General features: G+C 36.6%; 1 protein-coding gene across 50 annotated transcripts in view; it reads left to right on the top strand.

Moving 5' to 3' along the window:
- Positions 1-16187, top strand: part of QTMAN (queuosine-tRNA mannosyltransferase) — a 457067-nt gene that overhangs the window by 150683 nt on the left and 290197 nt on the right. The window lies entirely within an intron of this gene.

Genomic DNA, 16187 nt, shown 5'->3' with positions numbered 1-16187 from the left:
TTCTGTTGTTTAGAAGCAAGTAGCTTGTCCTGCTTGCAGTCAAAGGGAGGGATTACATAAGGCATGAGTACAAGGAGGTGGATCATGGGGGCCACTTTAGAGTCTGTTGTCTACAGTTAGTGTTGAGAATATCTTAAAAGCATCTGGATTAAAAAAAGAAAACAATATGAAGTTATGTAGATTTCTCATTGGAAACATCTTAAGGAGAAGACAGGGGAGCAACATCTTCCAAGCACTGAAAGAAAACCAGAAACTATCAATCCAGAATTCAATACCCAGTGGAAATATCACTCAAAAAACAAAGGTAATAGAGATGTTCAAAATAAAACAAGTAAATCATGGAGATGTACAGCATCATGACTGTAGTTGGTCATACTGTATTATATGTTTGAAAGTTTCTTAGAGAGTAGATCTTAAAAGAGCTCCTCATAAGAAGAAAAAAGAATTGTAATTATGTGTGGTGATGGGTGTTAAGTAGACTTATTTTAGTGATCATTTTGTAGTCTATCAAATTATTATGTTGTATACCTGAATGTATACATTTTTAAGAAATATAAACAATTAAGATATCCAAAAGTAAAATAAAGAGTTTTACTAAAACAGAATTAAGAAGGGAAAAAGAAGCAAGTAAGAAACTTCATTTGGTATCATTTAGGGCATTACCTTTGCCAGCACTACCTTCACTGAATTTTTGATTCCACCAGAGTCATAAATCTTAGGTGAGCAGTATATATCTATCTACTGTTTCCTCCAAATCTGGGGTGGTGTGTGCATATATTTCTGCATGCCTAATTTACTGGTAGGTGGTGATGATCAAGTCAAAGTACATATCTTAATTCTTTTGAGTAATTTTATTTTCCACTCTTTTCCTTATTAAGATAACTTTTCTCAGTAGCAATGAGTTTTCTAATTTGAGCTTCTAAACAAGTCCTTTAACTGAACAGTAACTTGAGTGTTTCATAATTAATTGAGAATAGTATTTAAACTATTTAAATTATAATTTAAATTATTAAAATAATTTTAATCGACTTTAAATAATTTATATTATTTAAATTAATGTTTAGGATTGATTTTCAACTTTCTAAATACAACTATGGTTTAGTTTAAAAAATATTTTTATTTTTTAACAGAGTCTCAACTCTAGTTTCCTTAAGTTCTAGTAGGAAAAAAAATAGCATTTATGCTTTCCTTCTGATGACATTTTTTAAAATAAAGTTTCTGTAATCCTTAATCTTACACTGGGTATGTGAAAATACTTAAAAAACTCTGGGGACACATACAATTTTAAAGTATATTTTTAGAATCATTATTTTTAACTTTGTGTCAAAAATAGGTAGTTTTGGTTTTCAAAATGCCTACTGTAATGAAGCTTTTATCTTGAAGAACATACTTTTTTTGTACTTTGCAAGAAATTGCAAGTTTCTGGTATCTGTGATCTGCTTTTTGTTCCAGTCTAATGGCTCTATTCCTCAAATTATTTGGTTTCCCACTTTATTAATTTTATTCTTGAATCTCTTGGAGGCTATCTTTACCATGGTGAATTCCAGTATTGTTCTAGTGATTTTTGTTGTTATTGTTCAGTTGCTAAGTTGTGTCCAAGTCTTTGAGACACCACAGGCTGCAACACGTCAGTCTTTCCTGTCCTTCACTAACTCTTGGAGTTTGTGCAAACTCATGTTCATTGAGTCGGTGATGCCATACAACCATCTCATCCTCTGTTGCCCACTTCTCCTCCTACCCTCAGTCTTTCCCAGCATCAGGATCTTTTCCAGAGAGTCAGCTCTTTGCATCAGGTGGACAAAGTAGTAGAGTTTCAGCTTCAGCATCAGTTCTTCCAGTGAATATTCAGGACTGATTTCTTTTAGGATTGACTGGTTTGATTTCCTTGCAATCCAAGGGACTCTAAAGAGTCTTCTCCAGAACCACAATTCGAAAGCATCAATTCTTTAGCACTCAGCCTTCTTTGTGACCCAACACTCAAATCTGTACATGACAACTGGAATAACCATCACTTTGAATATATGGATCTTTGTTGGCAAAGTGATGTCTCTTTTTAATATGCTCTCTAGGATTGTCATAGCTTTTCTCCCAAGGAGCAAGTGTCTTTTAATTTTGCAGCTGCAGTCACTGTCCTCAGTGATTTTGGAGCCCAAGAATAGAAGATCTGTCACTGTCCACTTTTTCCTCATCTATTTGCCATGTAGTGATGGGACCAGATGCCATGGTCTTACTATTTGAATGTTGAGTTTTAAGTCAGCTTTTTCACTCTCCTCTTTCACCTTCATCAAAAGGCTCTTTAGTTCCTTTTCGCTTACTACCATTAAGGTGGTGTTATCTGAATATCTGAGATTATTGATATTTCTCCCAGCAGTCTTGATTCCAGCTTGTGCTTTATCCAGCCTGGCATTTCATAATGTACTCTGCTTATAAGTTAAGTAAGCAGGGTGACAATATGTAGCCTTGACATACTCCTTTCCCAGTTTTGAGCCAGTTAAGTTTTTCCATGTCCAGTTCTAACTGTTCCTTCTTGACCTGCATACAGGTTTATCAGGAGACAGGTTAGGTGATTTGTTATTTTCATCTCTTTATGAATTTTTTCACAGTTTTTGTTGTGATCCACACAGTCAAAGGCTTTCACATAGTCAATGAAGCAGAAGTAGATGTTTTTCTGGAATTCCGTTGCTTTCTCTATGATCCAGTGGATGCTGGTAATTTGATCTCTGGTTCTTTGCCTTTTCTAAATCCAGCTTGTACATCTGGAAGTTCTCAGTTCACATATTGCTGAAGCCTAGTTTGAAAGATTTTGAGCATTACCTTGCTAGCATGTGAAATAAGTGCAGTTGTGCAGTAGTTTGAACATTCTTTGGCATTGTCCTTCTTTGGGAAGTGGTTTTAAGTGTCTGTGATTTGTACTATCTTGATATGTGTTATAGGAAACATTTTGCTAAAAATATTTAACCCAAATATGATATGTTCAACACTGTTTTAATTGACTGCCTATCAATCCAAAGAATATTATTGACTTACTCCCTAAAAATACCAGTTTTCTGCATAATTGATATATAAAGATTTTCATTTGCAGTAATCAGAATTTGGGCTCCATTATTTTGACACTGGTAGGATTGAGAAGGTTAGAGATCTTCCTAAATGTTAGAAGTCTTTTAATAGTATCATGAATCTTTAAAAACAAGTCACCTGGTCAGCCCAGAGTGCTTAACATAATATGTGATGAAAAGGTTCAGAGATATGTAGTACAATCAGGAATTCAGAGCAGGAGGTCATTTGTTTTCATGGAGGCATTGGTATCTGACTCTACTGGGGGTAAAATTGGAATGAACATGGAAGAGCAGCCAGACATAATAATCTTGGAGAGCATTTACTACTTTCCAGACACTAAGTGCTCTACATGTATTAACATACTTCAAAACAGCATTAATAATTAATAAGGTGATTATTATCTTAACTTTGAGTTGAAGAAATTGAGCCACAAATTTGTTAAGTGGCTCATTTCAGTTGTCATAGCTAGTAAGTAGTGGTACAGCCATTTAAACTCAGCTTTCTGGCCTCAGAGTCTCTCTTAGTCACTGTGTTGTTCTGTCTCTAATTAGTGATTTGGATTTTGGGGTTACAGTGGGATAGAAGAAGTTAAGCAAGGTTGAAATCATGGAAACCTTTGAAAGGGAGGCAGAGGCATTCGTATGTTATCGAAGTAAGTATAAAGTAGTTCAGTCTTTCTGACAAATAATTTATAATACTGTATTATATCAAGAATTTTCCTAAGTGAAGTAAGCCAAAAACAAATATCACATGATATCACTTATATGTAGAATCATAAGAAAAAATACAAATGAATTTATTTTTAAAACAGAGACTCACAGACATAGAAAACAAATTTATGGTTACCAAAGGGGAGCAGGTCCTTAGGAATTTGGGATTACATATATGCCCCGTGTTTATAAAATAGATCACCAACAAGGTCCTACTGTATAGCACAGGGTACTGTACTCAATATTTTGTAATAACCTATAAGGGAACAGAATCTGAAAAGGAACATATATATGTCACACACACACTGTGCTGTACACCTGAAACTACCACAGTATTATAGTTAAATATGTGTTGTTGTTCAGTCACTAAGTCTTTTCTGACTCTTGGTGACCCCATGAACTGCAGAGCGCCATGTCCTTCACTATCTGCTGGAGTTTGCTCAAACTCATACTTCAGTTAAAAAAAAAGAATTTCAGTCATTGCACTCACATGTTTCTCCTAAAGAATGTTGGGAGACACTTCTCCATGGTCTCTCACATTTCTATATGGTTTACAAGCAGAGACATTACATGCCTTTCTGTCCTGGACAATCTTTTCACGCAGGTTTGTGGCAAAATAACATTGGAATATAGAGGTAATATCTCCCTTTTAATCAGATAGCTGGGTTATTTATTGTCTTAAGTATGATAAAGATAATATCTCCCTGTGGAGCAAAGTTTGGGCAATTTTCCTTGCAGCTCATTATGCAAGATTTGGGTTTCCTTAGTTCAGGGTTTCTTAGCCATGATGCCAACCCTCAGCCTGTGCATGTGGGTCACTCCACATCACCTTGATGGGCCTTGGGGGCCAACGAGAACTGGTGTGAGTGAGAAGCTCGTGATGCTTGCCGTGTCCTGATGAGTAAGTCCTTTGTCTGACTCAGGAGTGTCAGCTTTGCTGTCAGCATCTGGAAGACTGTGATAGGCTAACTTGTTAACTTGCAAATAGGGCGAAACCTCAGACCCTTCACTGATTTTGACAAAAAGATGATTAGAACTGTAGTAAAGAATTATGTGTGATCATTGGAAAGTAATCCAACTGTCCAGTAACAATTAGGTAACAATTTAGTAAAATATAGTACATTCATATCATAGAATATTAATTCCATAATTCTTAAATATCATTTTATAAAGATTTAAAGATTTGGAATATACTGATGAGAATGTTAAGTAAAAATTATATTACGAAAATGATCCACATAGTACAATCTCAGTTTTGTCAAATGTGTTTACATGTTTAGGAAAAGGAATAAAATAGATTTTCTTTTCTTTTTCTATTTGTATATTTTCTGAATTATTCTATAACAACTATATCTTACTTTTATAATTAGTAAAAAAAACGCATTACTAAATGTGAAGTCAAACTGAGGGATTTGACTTGGTATTGGGTTGGCCAAAACTTCATTTGGGTTTTTCCGTAAGGTGGTATGGAAAAATCCAAACGAACTTTTTGGCCAACCCAAAATAATAGGCAGAGTAGATATTGTATATATTCTTGAGAGAACAGTAATATGAAGATACATTTAAAACACTGCAATGAAAAAGCTGTTTTTTATTAAAATGCACGTATATAATATAACTGAAAATCATTAAAACAAAAACAAAAATAAAAAATCCAAGTTATAACAGGGATAGAGGAAACATGGGTGTTTTAGATATTCTAATTTAAGGAAACTTAATCCATTTCAACAAAAAACTAAGCTCTTCAAAGCCTCTCATTGTCTAATAAAAAGGAATTAAGTCAGTTAATCATGAGAAACAATGTTTGCATACTGAAGTGCTGAAAGATGAAATGATCTTATTTCTGACATTTGCTTTAAAATATTCCAGCAAAAAATAAATAAAAATAGAGTGGGAAGGAGGGTTGAACCAACGTTGGCAAAACTTTTAATGGCTGTTAAAGTTGTGTGTTGGATACACAGGGGCTTATCATGCTGTCGGTTTTTGTATGTTCTTGAAAAGTTGTCTAACAAAAAATTAACAATATATCACTAATTTATATAGTTTTAAAACAAATACCTCTTAAGTTTGACTGCACATTGGAATCCTTTAGGAACATTAAAGAGTACTGATGCCTGGGAGCCTCCTGGTGGTCTGGTGGTTGGGATTCAGTGCTTTCACTGCCAGGCTGCGCTGTGCTAAGTTGCTTCAGTCATGTCTAACTTATTGTAACCGTATGGACTGAAACCCCGCCAGACTCCTCCGTCCATGGGAATTTTTAGGCCTGGGTTTAATCCCTGGTTAGGGAACTGAGATCCTGCTAGCCACATATGTTAGTGATGCCTGAATCCCACCTCCTCTGATTCTAATGTAGTAACTTTTGAGTATGACTTGGGCATCAGAAATTTTTAAATCTCTCAGGTGATTCTAATGTGTAGCTCATATTAAAACCCATAGTTCTAGTTGGGTTCAGGTAGATCTTTATTATAAGGGATATGAATATAATAATGGATATTTTTAGCAGCATTTCTTTGAAAAAAATGTGGATATGTTTTCTGTTACATTGGTTCCTGGAACATCTCTCAGTGAAAAGTGCAATTAGGCTAATAATTTTTTTTTAATAAAGATAGTTCTACTGAGTACCAGAATAAAATAGTGGAGGTATATAGCTTAATGATTCTTTCACTTGATAGTAAAAATGATAAAGTTTCAGTAAATGTAGGAATGAATAACAAACACATCTCTTTCAAATATTGGTTGAGTAAGAAGAGGCCTAACTGATGTAGAGAACATAGTTTTTTTTTTTTAACATTCTATAAATTTTTTTAAGATGTTAGTCCCTCAGTTGTGTCTGACTCTTTGTGACACCCTGGACTGTAGCCCACCAAGCTCCTCTGTTCATGAAATTCTTCAGGCAAAAATACTGGAGTGGGTTGCCATTCCCTTCTCCAGGGGATCTTCCCGACCCTGGGATTGAACCTGGGTCTCCTGCATTGGAGGCAGATTCTTTACTGTCTGAGACAGCAGGAAAGCCCTATAAATTTCTCTAAGTAATTCTTATTCATTTTAGAGAACTAAAAAGAATATTTAGAGAAATAGAAGGAAATAAGTATCCATTGTCCATGGCAAATACTGAAAATATTTTATAACATTTGATTTCAAATTTATTTTCATTCTCTATTTAAAAATTTCAAACATAGATATAGTGATAGCAGCACGATAAGTCTCTAAGTTCCTGTCACTCAGCTTCATTAATTATCAGCTCATGATGGGTTCTGTCTCATCCGTGACCCTCTTCTACTTTATTCACCTCTCATCCATACTGGATTATTAATATTTTGAAGCAAATCTAGTTTATCATATCATTTTACCTATAAATATATTATTATGTGTTAGAGCAAATAATCTTCAGGTCAGTAGCACATATCTAAGGTATTGGTATTCTGTGTCGACTGAAAGAAGATCCATATGCTACAATTCCTAATTTTGTAGTTGCCAAAGATGGTGTTGTGTTATAAAAGTTAAAATCTGGCTTATATTTTTGAGCTGCAGAAGGATCTGCTGGCAGGGCCAAGACTTTTCTCAGAAAGCAGCTCTATCAGTTTAAATGATGAAATAGGTAGTAGACTGAAAAACAGGAAACCCAAGGTTCTACCCATTAATCAGCCTTTAGTTTAGAAGACTTGGAGGATTAGAATTACCTAATGTTTTGTTTTAAAATAACCTAAATTGGTCTCTTGCTCCTATTTTCTTCAGAGCCAGGTAGCTTTTCAAAGGGTTTGGCAGATTGAGTTAGTCACAGTGTGTTTTGGTAAGATTAACATGGAGGCAGTATGTTACAAAGGAGTTGAAGACAGGGAATCGTTTAAGAGGGTACTCGGTTTTTGTGGTCTGAGCTGAAAAGAACTCAGTGTTGGAGGGTGGGAGAGGAGGCAAATTTAGCATCTTTATTTATAGTAAAAATTAATATGGCTTGGTGATACTTTGTTATGGGAGTTAAGAGTAAGGGAGTAATCAAATATACCTTCAGCCCTACCCGAGGGATCTAAACATATGTCTGTGCTCTTGGGAGGATGAGTAAAGTTGAGAAGGGCTAGAAAAGATTGGGAAAGAAGAGGATGAGTTAGCCCCATATTAATATACTGAGTTGAAAGAAAGAGCAAGTAGGCATTTTTTTTGTTTGTTTGTTTTGTGGGTTACTGGAAATAGAGGACTTTAGTTCAAGTGATAGGTGAAAGCTAGAGATCTGCATTTGAAGATCATTTATGAAGTTGTAAGGATGATTGTGTTTTCACAGGGACTATTTGTTTAAGGAGGAGAGCTTGTGGCTAAAAACAGATCCGTTCAGTAGTTCTAATGGATGGGAATAGAAATTGGGATGAATTCATCTAGAATACATAAATTTAATCCAATTGACCATCTGTATTACAGGAAAAGGGAAGGAATGCTTACTGTAGAGACTGGGAGGCCACACTGTCTCAGAAAGGGAATGAATACAATGCCAGAGATATGCACAAAGATTTATGAAAATAAAATCTTGGTAGAATAACTCAAAGTGCTCAGGACAGGAGGTCTGAAGTTTATGACAGGATGTGTTTGACAGGGAAATAGGAGGACATGGTGTTTCAGTGTTTCATGCAGAGCCTGAGATGTGTGCTTGGGGCAACGGTGAGGAGTGTGTTGTGGTTGCAAGCACAGGATACAGGGTGGAGAGATTTCAGGACGCTTGGTTCTGAGATGCAAGAACTGGGAAACCACTTGTGGGGTCTGAAGAATATTAGAATCACCATTAACATAGAAGATGAAATCATGTTTGACTTTAACATGAATGAATACAGCGTAACATAAATTTATGGTATTTGCTTGTTTATCAAGCAGTTACTATCATGATAAAGTACTGTATGTACACTTTAATTTGTATTCATTTTGTTCTTATCAAAATTTTGATATATGATAATGTGACCAAAGCAAAGATTTAGTGTGTATTTATGTATTTATGTATATATTATTATTATTATTATTATTATTATTATTATATATGAACTTTATTGGTGGCTCAGATGGTAAAAAATCTGCCTGCAATGCAGGAGACCTGGATTTGATCCCTAGGTCAGGAAGATCCCCTGGAGAAGGGAATAGCTACCCTCTCCAGTATTCTTGCCTGGAGAATCCCATAGACAGAGGAGCCTGGTGGACTTTAGTCCATAGGATCTCAAAGTTGGACATGACTGAGCGACTAACACACACACACATACATGTTCAGCATATTAATTATCAACAACCAGGAACTGGGGATATGAAGATGGGAGAATGAGATAAAGTCTCAGCTTCACGATCTTGGATGACTAGTTGAAGACAGATAATAAAACAATTATATTCTTTTTGGGTAAATGCAAAGATATGGGAACACCAAAGAGGAGGGCATAATCTAAGTCAAGTGTTAGCAAAAGGATTTAGGAAACCTCCTTGGAGGGGTGATGGCAGTTGATTCTTCTCTGATGCTAAAGGAGTAGTGGGTTGATTTTGAGAAGGGAGCATAAGATAGTGGCATGCCATACTAATTGGGTAGCAGCAAGCAAAGACACAACCTGGTGTGTGTAAGGAACCATAGTCACTTTATTCTTCTTGAAGCTCAACGTGTGAGGTTGGGACAGGAGAGGAGCTTGTAGATCTAGGTGGAGATCAGTGCATGTTGACATTTCACATCCTAATTTAAGGGACTTGATTTTTATACAGTGGAATGAGTTGGCTGGATTTTGCCTTCTTGATATGTGCCTTTTGTAGCCAGGTATAGAATGAACTTGTTGGGAAGTCAGGCTTGTAAATAAGAAGGTTAGTTAGGTAGATTTTTCAATAAACAGGCTTCACTATGTAAAAGAGAATAAGAATGAAATTGAAAGTACAGATTTCAGAAATATTCAGGAAATAAAATGGACAGAATTCATTAATTGGTTATTTATGGAAATAGGGAGAGTGAGTAAAAGGGAGGAATGACTCCGAGTTCTGGTTTGGTGGGTGGTTGTCAATTATAACAATAAATACAACAAAAGAACATATTCATTGGATTAGATGATGGGTTCTGTTTTGGACCTGTTGAATTTTAAGTTCCAATGGGCTTTCCATAGAAAGATTTCCAACAGATGGCTAAATATGTGAAGGTTAGGTGAGAGGTCTGGGTTTGAAATCCAAATCTGGGAGCCATTACCAAATAAGCAGCACTGAATCTCTAAGAATGGACATTCTCTTTAGTGTCAGCATCATGTTCATAAACAGTATGAATATGCTAAGTGTACATTGATCAAACTGCTCAAGAGCCAAAATGTGGAAGAACTCCACTTAACCTTGTTTAATTTGCTTAACTTTGAATTGACCTGAAACATACTTTTAAAAATTGAGGGAATTTCCTGGCTGTTTGGTGGTTAAGGCTCTGTGCTTCCACTGCAGGGCCCATGGGTTTGGTCCCTGGTTGCCAAACTTGGATCCCACACGCTGTGCAGTGTGGCCAAAAAAAAAAAAATTTGAAGAACAAACATAACCAGAATCTTTTATAAACAGTATTACTTTTCCCCTGAATTTTAATCCTAGCATCAAAGTAGTGTATCAAAATATCATATGAATTGAATTGATAGCCCATTTACTTCGAGTTCTTAGAATTGGGTGGCTAGTGTATACAGAACACTGAATTCATTGCAAAAGACTTCAGAGGCAGTCCATATCATGATTTTAGCAATAAAAAGATTTTAATTTTTCCTCTCCCACCTCAAGCACAAGTCATCGATGTAGAAAAATTACTCCCAGATGAGTTTACAATTGCCAGTAATCCAAAATTTAACCAAATTGGATTATCACACACTGTGTTTGGAAGGAAGACTGACAAAATGTTCTTTTAGTAGATTCTAGGAAGTGTAGGACTTACTTAACTATAGTGGCCCTGGAAAATGGTTATTGCCTAAAGATAGGAGTAATTTAGTCTAATGCTGTTCGTTTGTAAGAGAATTTTTCAATAATTTTGGTAAGTGATATCTTATGAAAACAGAAAATAAGAGAGCATAAGCTATAGAATGAGGAATATAGAAACTCACCAGTATTGTAGTATTTTGAACTTCAATTCATTTAATTGGGATTTCATTCCCTAAACAGTATTGATTAATAGTAATGATAAATAGTTTCCAATACTGTAAGTACTACTTGCAGTGTGCCAGTTGCTGGTCTAAACACTTTACATATCACCATACCACCCTGTAAGAGAAATACTGTTATCAGCCACCTTTAGCACATGAGGATACTGAGGCAAACAGAGGGTAAGCCAACTTGCCCAGGATCACATAACTATTAATACTTATTGGTGGAGCAGATACTCTGCCTTCAGAGTTATGATAGATTCAGGAAGACTGCCCTTAAAATCTATGTAGACCCAGATAGTCTGCCCTTATAGTCCATGGTAGACCCAGGCAGTCTGCTCTCAGAGTCCATAGATAGATTCAGGAAGACTGCCCTTAAAATCTATGTAGACCCGGGAAGACTGCCCTTAGATTCCATGGTAGACCAGATTGTCTACTGTCATAGCCCATGGTAGGTAGACCAAGATAGTCTGCCCTTAAATCCCATGGCAGACCTGTATACTCTACCTGAAGAGTAAGTGGTGCCCTCAGGTGGTTTGCCTTCAGAGTCTTTGCTGTTAATCACAATCCTAGTTTAAATGATCATAAATGCAACTGATAAATAGTATATCTATGCATTGTGGAGTTTTTCAAAGTATGGAGATGACATGATTCTCGCATGTTAAAAAGTACAGTCTCTGGCACTGTTTCCCAAATAGTTTGCTTTGTAACACACCACAATAATGCTTTTAATTTCCTCTACTGTTGTATAAAGGTAATATTGCACATATTCTTTATGTTTAAAAATAAAGGGAATTTAAAAAAATAAATGTAAGTTGTCTCTTCAGGTTAACTGTATCTTAGAGTGATATACAAATTAGGTATAGAGATTATCAATTTCAGGAGACTTTTATGAGGATTTCAGTGTCCTTGTAAAAGCATAAAGTATATACTTTGCTCTTTACCCAGGAAATATATTGTAAATGGAAATTATTTTAATCAAATAATTCAAAAGGTGCCAGGCATGCATGCATTGAAGGTTTTATTATTAATGCTATTCATTTTTTTAATTATAAAAGTAATATATACAGTCACATGATAGAACATTTGGAGATAAAATATGAAAATCCATAAACCCAGCAGCTATTATGCCTTATAGTCTTATTTCCTTATAGTCTTTTCATGTGTATCTAGTCTTACATTATTGTAATAATAGTATATTTATAATTTTATACTTTAAGAAGTTTTAATTTTACTCCTTAATATTATCGAAGATCCTTTTTTTTGATAAAAATAGAGTACTAATTTATTGTTTGGACATGTTTTCATGTTATGGGGTTGCTTTGTAGTCTGTTCTGCGTGTATATATTATAATTCAGGAAGCTTTTGGGGTTACTCGCCTCACCTTTATCTCTGTCCCAAGCCATGGCTTTCCTCAGCTAGGTCCACCGATGCCCCCTACCTGCAGGCTGAGTCTTGCATGGTACCTGAGCCATTCTTACCTGAGTCAGCAGATACATCTTCAGCTTCAGACCCACTGACGTGACTTGGGGTTAGCTTTATCCACCCCAGACCTTAGACTGTTTTGCACAGCTCTTTATACTCCTGCTTTCTCTCAGCTGACCCCCCATCCCACAAATCCCTCTGCTGCCAGTTGCCCCAGGATCAGCCCTGGGCCCTCACTTTGTTGCTTTCCTTTCATCTCTTCTCATCCTTCAGTTGCCCAGTTATAGTTGAGTTGGCCAGGCTTCTTCTCCTTAGTACCCACTTCTCTCCAGTTATTCTCCTTCATCCTGTAGTCTCCTTCTAGGCATTTTTGACCCCTTTCTTACTTCCTGCCACTTGAATCCCCTCCATATTCCCAGTCAGATGTAGTTCCTGCCACCTGTACAGGATTTTCCAGGCTTGCCTCCTTAATTCTGATTGAGACTTCTCCTTGGAAACTTTATTCTTCTGCTTTATTTATTGAATTCAACTAATGTCTTGCCTAAGTTATGCTCTTTGGACGAAGTGCCTTTGACTGGCCCACCATCTTCTTAGATGGCAGATGCTATAGGTGATCGCATTGCCCCTGACATGTGCTGTGTCCTGGGACCAATCCTCTGCCTGTCTCTCTTTTCTTGCCATGTCAGCCTCTATTTCAGAGACCTGAGACTACTCAGGACAATGTCAGCAGGACGATTTCTGCAAACAAAAATTACTGTGTAAAATCAGGAGAGTAAAAGAAGAATTTTAATGCATATGGAAAAAAATGCATTCACTGACTTTTGTTAAATTTCCTCAGAACCTTTTACATCTGAACTGTTTATCACTTGAAGGAAAAAGGAACAACTGTCTATGTCACATCCAGACATCTTTGTACTGCGTGGGCTCTAGATGCATTGTGTGTTGTGTCTAGATTTAACATGACTATAACACATGAAATAAAAGAATCCATCAATACGGACTAAATTAAAATTGGAGTTGCATAAAGAGAATCTATGGTGAGCTGTCTTTGAGTTGCCTCATTTATTCTTATTGATGAATTTTCATAAGTTACTCCTTGAATAAATTATCCAAGAATCAGTGCGTGATTTTCTTTATATATTACTTCATATTTGTATAAAGGTCCTGCCATAATAAAATCTTATGATGATTATGGTTTTTGCCATTTGGATGGACTGGATGCTTTTTTATAATGATTAGTGTTTTTGCTCTCCTGTTGGACTGAATTTTTCATTTACAATTTATATAAAAGTGAAACAGCATTGCAAGTCTACTATTAAAAAGGCTCAATAATTCTTTCATTTTTTCAACTCTAAGGACTGTCAGATCCTTTCCTTCCTCGTCATATACATAACTGACCATATCAGAAACATGGTCACAGTACACAACTTATTTCCTCTAAGATATCAAATTGAGATATTTTCTTCAATTTCAATCTTCTGACATTATGTCATTCTTATTCTGACTTATCTGTGGAATCATGGGGCATGGCCAGTTACATGATGCAGTGAGCAGGGAGGTTCTATAATAGGTTATTGAAGCAGGACAGTTACCGGCAGTTGACTCAGTGAAATGTGCCATTTCCATGGTATCAGTTTAGTTCAGTTCAGTCGCTCAGTGGTGTTTGACTCTTTGCGACCCCACGGGCTGCAGCATGCCAGGCCTCCCTGTCCATCACCAACTCCCAGAGCTTGTTTAAACTCATGTCCATTGAACCGGTGGTGCCATCCAACCATCTCATCCTGTGTTGTCCCCTTCTCCTCCTGCCTTCAATCTTTCCCCAAATCAGAGTCTTTTCTAATGAGTCAGTTCTTCACATCATGTGGCCAAAGTATTGGAGCTTCAGGCTTCAGCAACAGTCCTTCCAATGAATATTCAGGACTGATTTCCTTTAGTATTGACTGCTTTGATCTCATTGCAGTTCAAGGGACTCTCAAAAGTCTTCTCTAACACCACAGTTCAAAATCATCAATTCTTCGGCGCTCAGGTTTCTTTATGGTCCAACTCTCAGATCCATACATGACTGCTGGAAAAACCATACTTTGACTATACAGACCTTTGTTGGCAAAGTAATGTCTCTGCTTTTTATTATGCTGTCTAGGTTGGTCATAGCTTTTCTCCCAAGGAGCAAGCATCTTTTAATTTCATGATTGCAGTCAACATCTGCTGTGATTTTGGAGTCCCCCAAAATAAAGACTGTCCCTGTTTCCATTGTCTCCCTATCTGTTTGCCATGAAGTGATGGACTGGATGTCATGATCTTCATTTTTTGAATGTTGAGTTTTAAACTAGCTTTTTTTACTCTCCTTTTTCACTTTCGTCAAGAGGCTCTTTAGTTCCTCTTCGCTTTCTGCCACAAGGGTGGTGTCATCTGCATATCTGAGGTTATTCGTATTCTCTCGGAAATTTTGATTCCCAGCTTGTGCTTCATCCAGCCCAGCATTTCACATGATGTACTCTGCATATAAGTTAAATAAGCAGGGTGACAATATACAGCCTTGACGTGCTCCTGTCCCAATTTGGAACCAGTCCTTGTTCCATGTCCGGTTCTAACTGTTGCTTCTTGAACTGCATATAGATTTCTTAGGATGAAATTAAGGTGGTCTGGTATTCCTATCTCTTTAATTTTTCACAGTTTGTTGTGATCCACACAGTCAAAGGCTTTAGTGTAGTCAGTGAAGCAGAAGTAGATATTTCACTGGAATTCTCTTGCTTTTTCTACGATCCAACAGATGTTGGCAATTTGATCTCTGGTTCCTCTACCTTTTCTAAATCCAACTTGAACATCTGGAAGTTCTCAGTTCACATACTGTTGAAGCCTGGCTTGGAGAATTTCGAGCATGACTTTACTAGCATGTGAGATGAGTGTAATTGTGTGGTAGTTTGAACATTCTTTGGCACTGCCATCCTTTGGGACTGGAATGAAAACTGACCTTTTCCAGTCCCATGGTCACTGCTGACTTTCCCAAAGTTGCTGGCATATTGAGTGCAGCACTTTCACAGCATCATGTTTTAGGGTTTGAATTAGCTCAGCTGTAATCCACATCACCTCCACTAGCTTTGTTCATAGTGATACTTCCTAAGGCTTCCTTGAGTTGGCACTCCAGGATGTCTGGTTCTAGGTAAGTGATTACACCATCATGGTTATCTGGGTCATTAAGATTTTTTTGTATAGTTCTTCTTTGTATTCTTGCCGTCTCTTCTTAATATCTTTTGCTTCTGTTAGGCCCATACCATTTCTGTTCTTCATTGTGCCCATCTTTGCATGAAACGTTCCCTTAGTATCTCTTTATTTTCTTGAAGAGATCTCTAGTCATTCCCATTTTATTGTTTTCCTCTATTTCTTGGCAGTGATCACTGAGGAAGGTTTTCTTATCTCTCCTTGCTGTTCTTTGGAACTCTGCATTCAAATGGGTATGTCTTTCCTTTTCTCCTTTGCCTTTCACTTCTCTTCTTTTCTCAGCTATTTGTAAGACCTCCTCAGACAACCATTTTGCCTTTTTGCATTTCTTTTTCTTGGGGATGGTTTTGATCACTACCTCCTGTACAATGTCACAAACCTCCATCCATAGTTCTTTGGGCACTCTGTCTTATCAGATCTAATCCCTTGAATCTATTTGTCACTTCCATTGTATAATCATAAAGGATTTGATTTAGGTTATACCTGAATGGTCTAGTGGTTTTTCCCTACTTTCTTCAATTTAAGTCTGAATTTGGCAATAAGGTGTTCACGATCTGAGCCACAGTTACCTTGTGGTCTTGTTTTTGCTGACTGTATAGAACTTCTCTGTCTTTGGCTGCAAAGAATATAATCAATATGATTTTGGTATTCACCATTCATTGATGTTCATGTGTAG

Source organism: Bos grunniens, chromosome 2 (assembly GCF_055505025.1).
Source record: "Bos grunniens cultivar Pamir isolate PY7600 chromosome 2, Bosgru_T2T1.0, whole genome shotgun sequence".
Lineage (NCBI taxonomy): Eukaryota > Metazoa > Chordata > Mammalia > Artiodactyla > Bovidae > Bos > Bos grunniens.
Note: the sequence above shows the minus strand (reverse complement) of the source record. Positions and strands in the feature narration are given on the sequence as shown.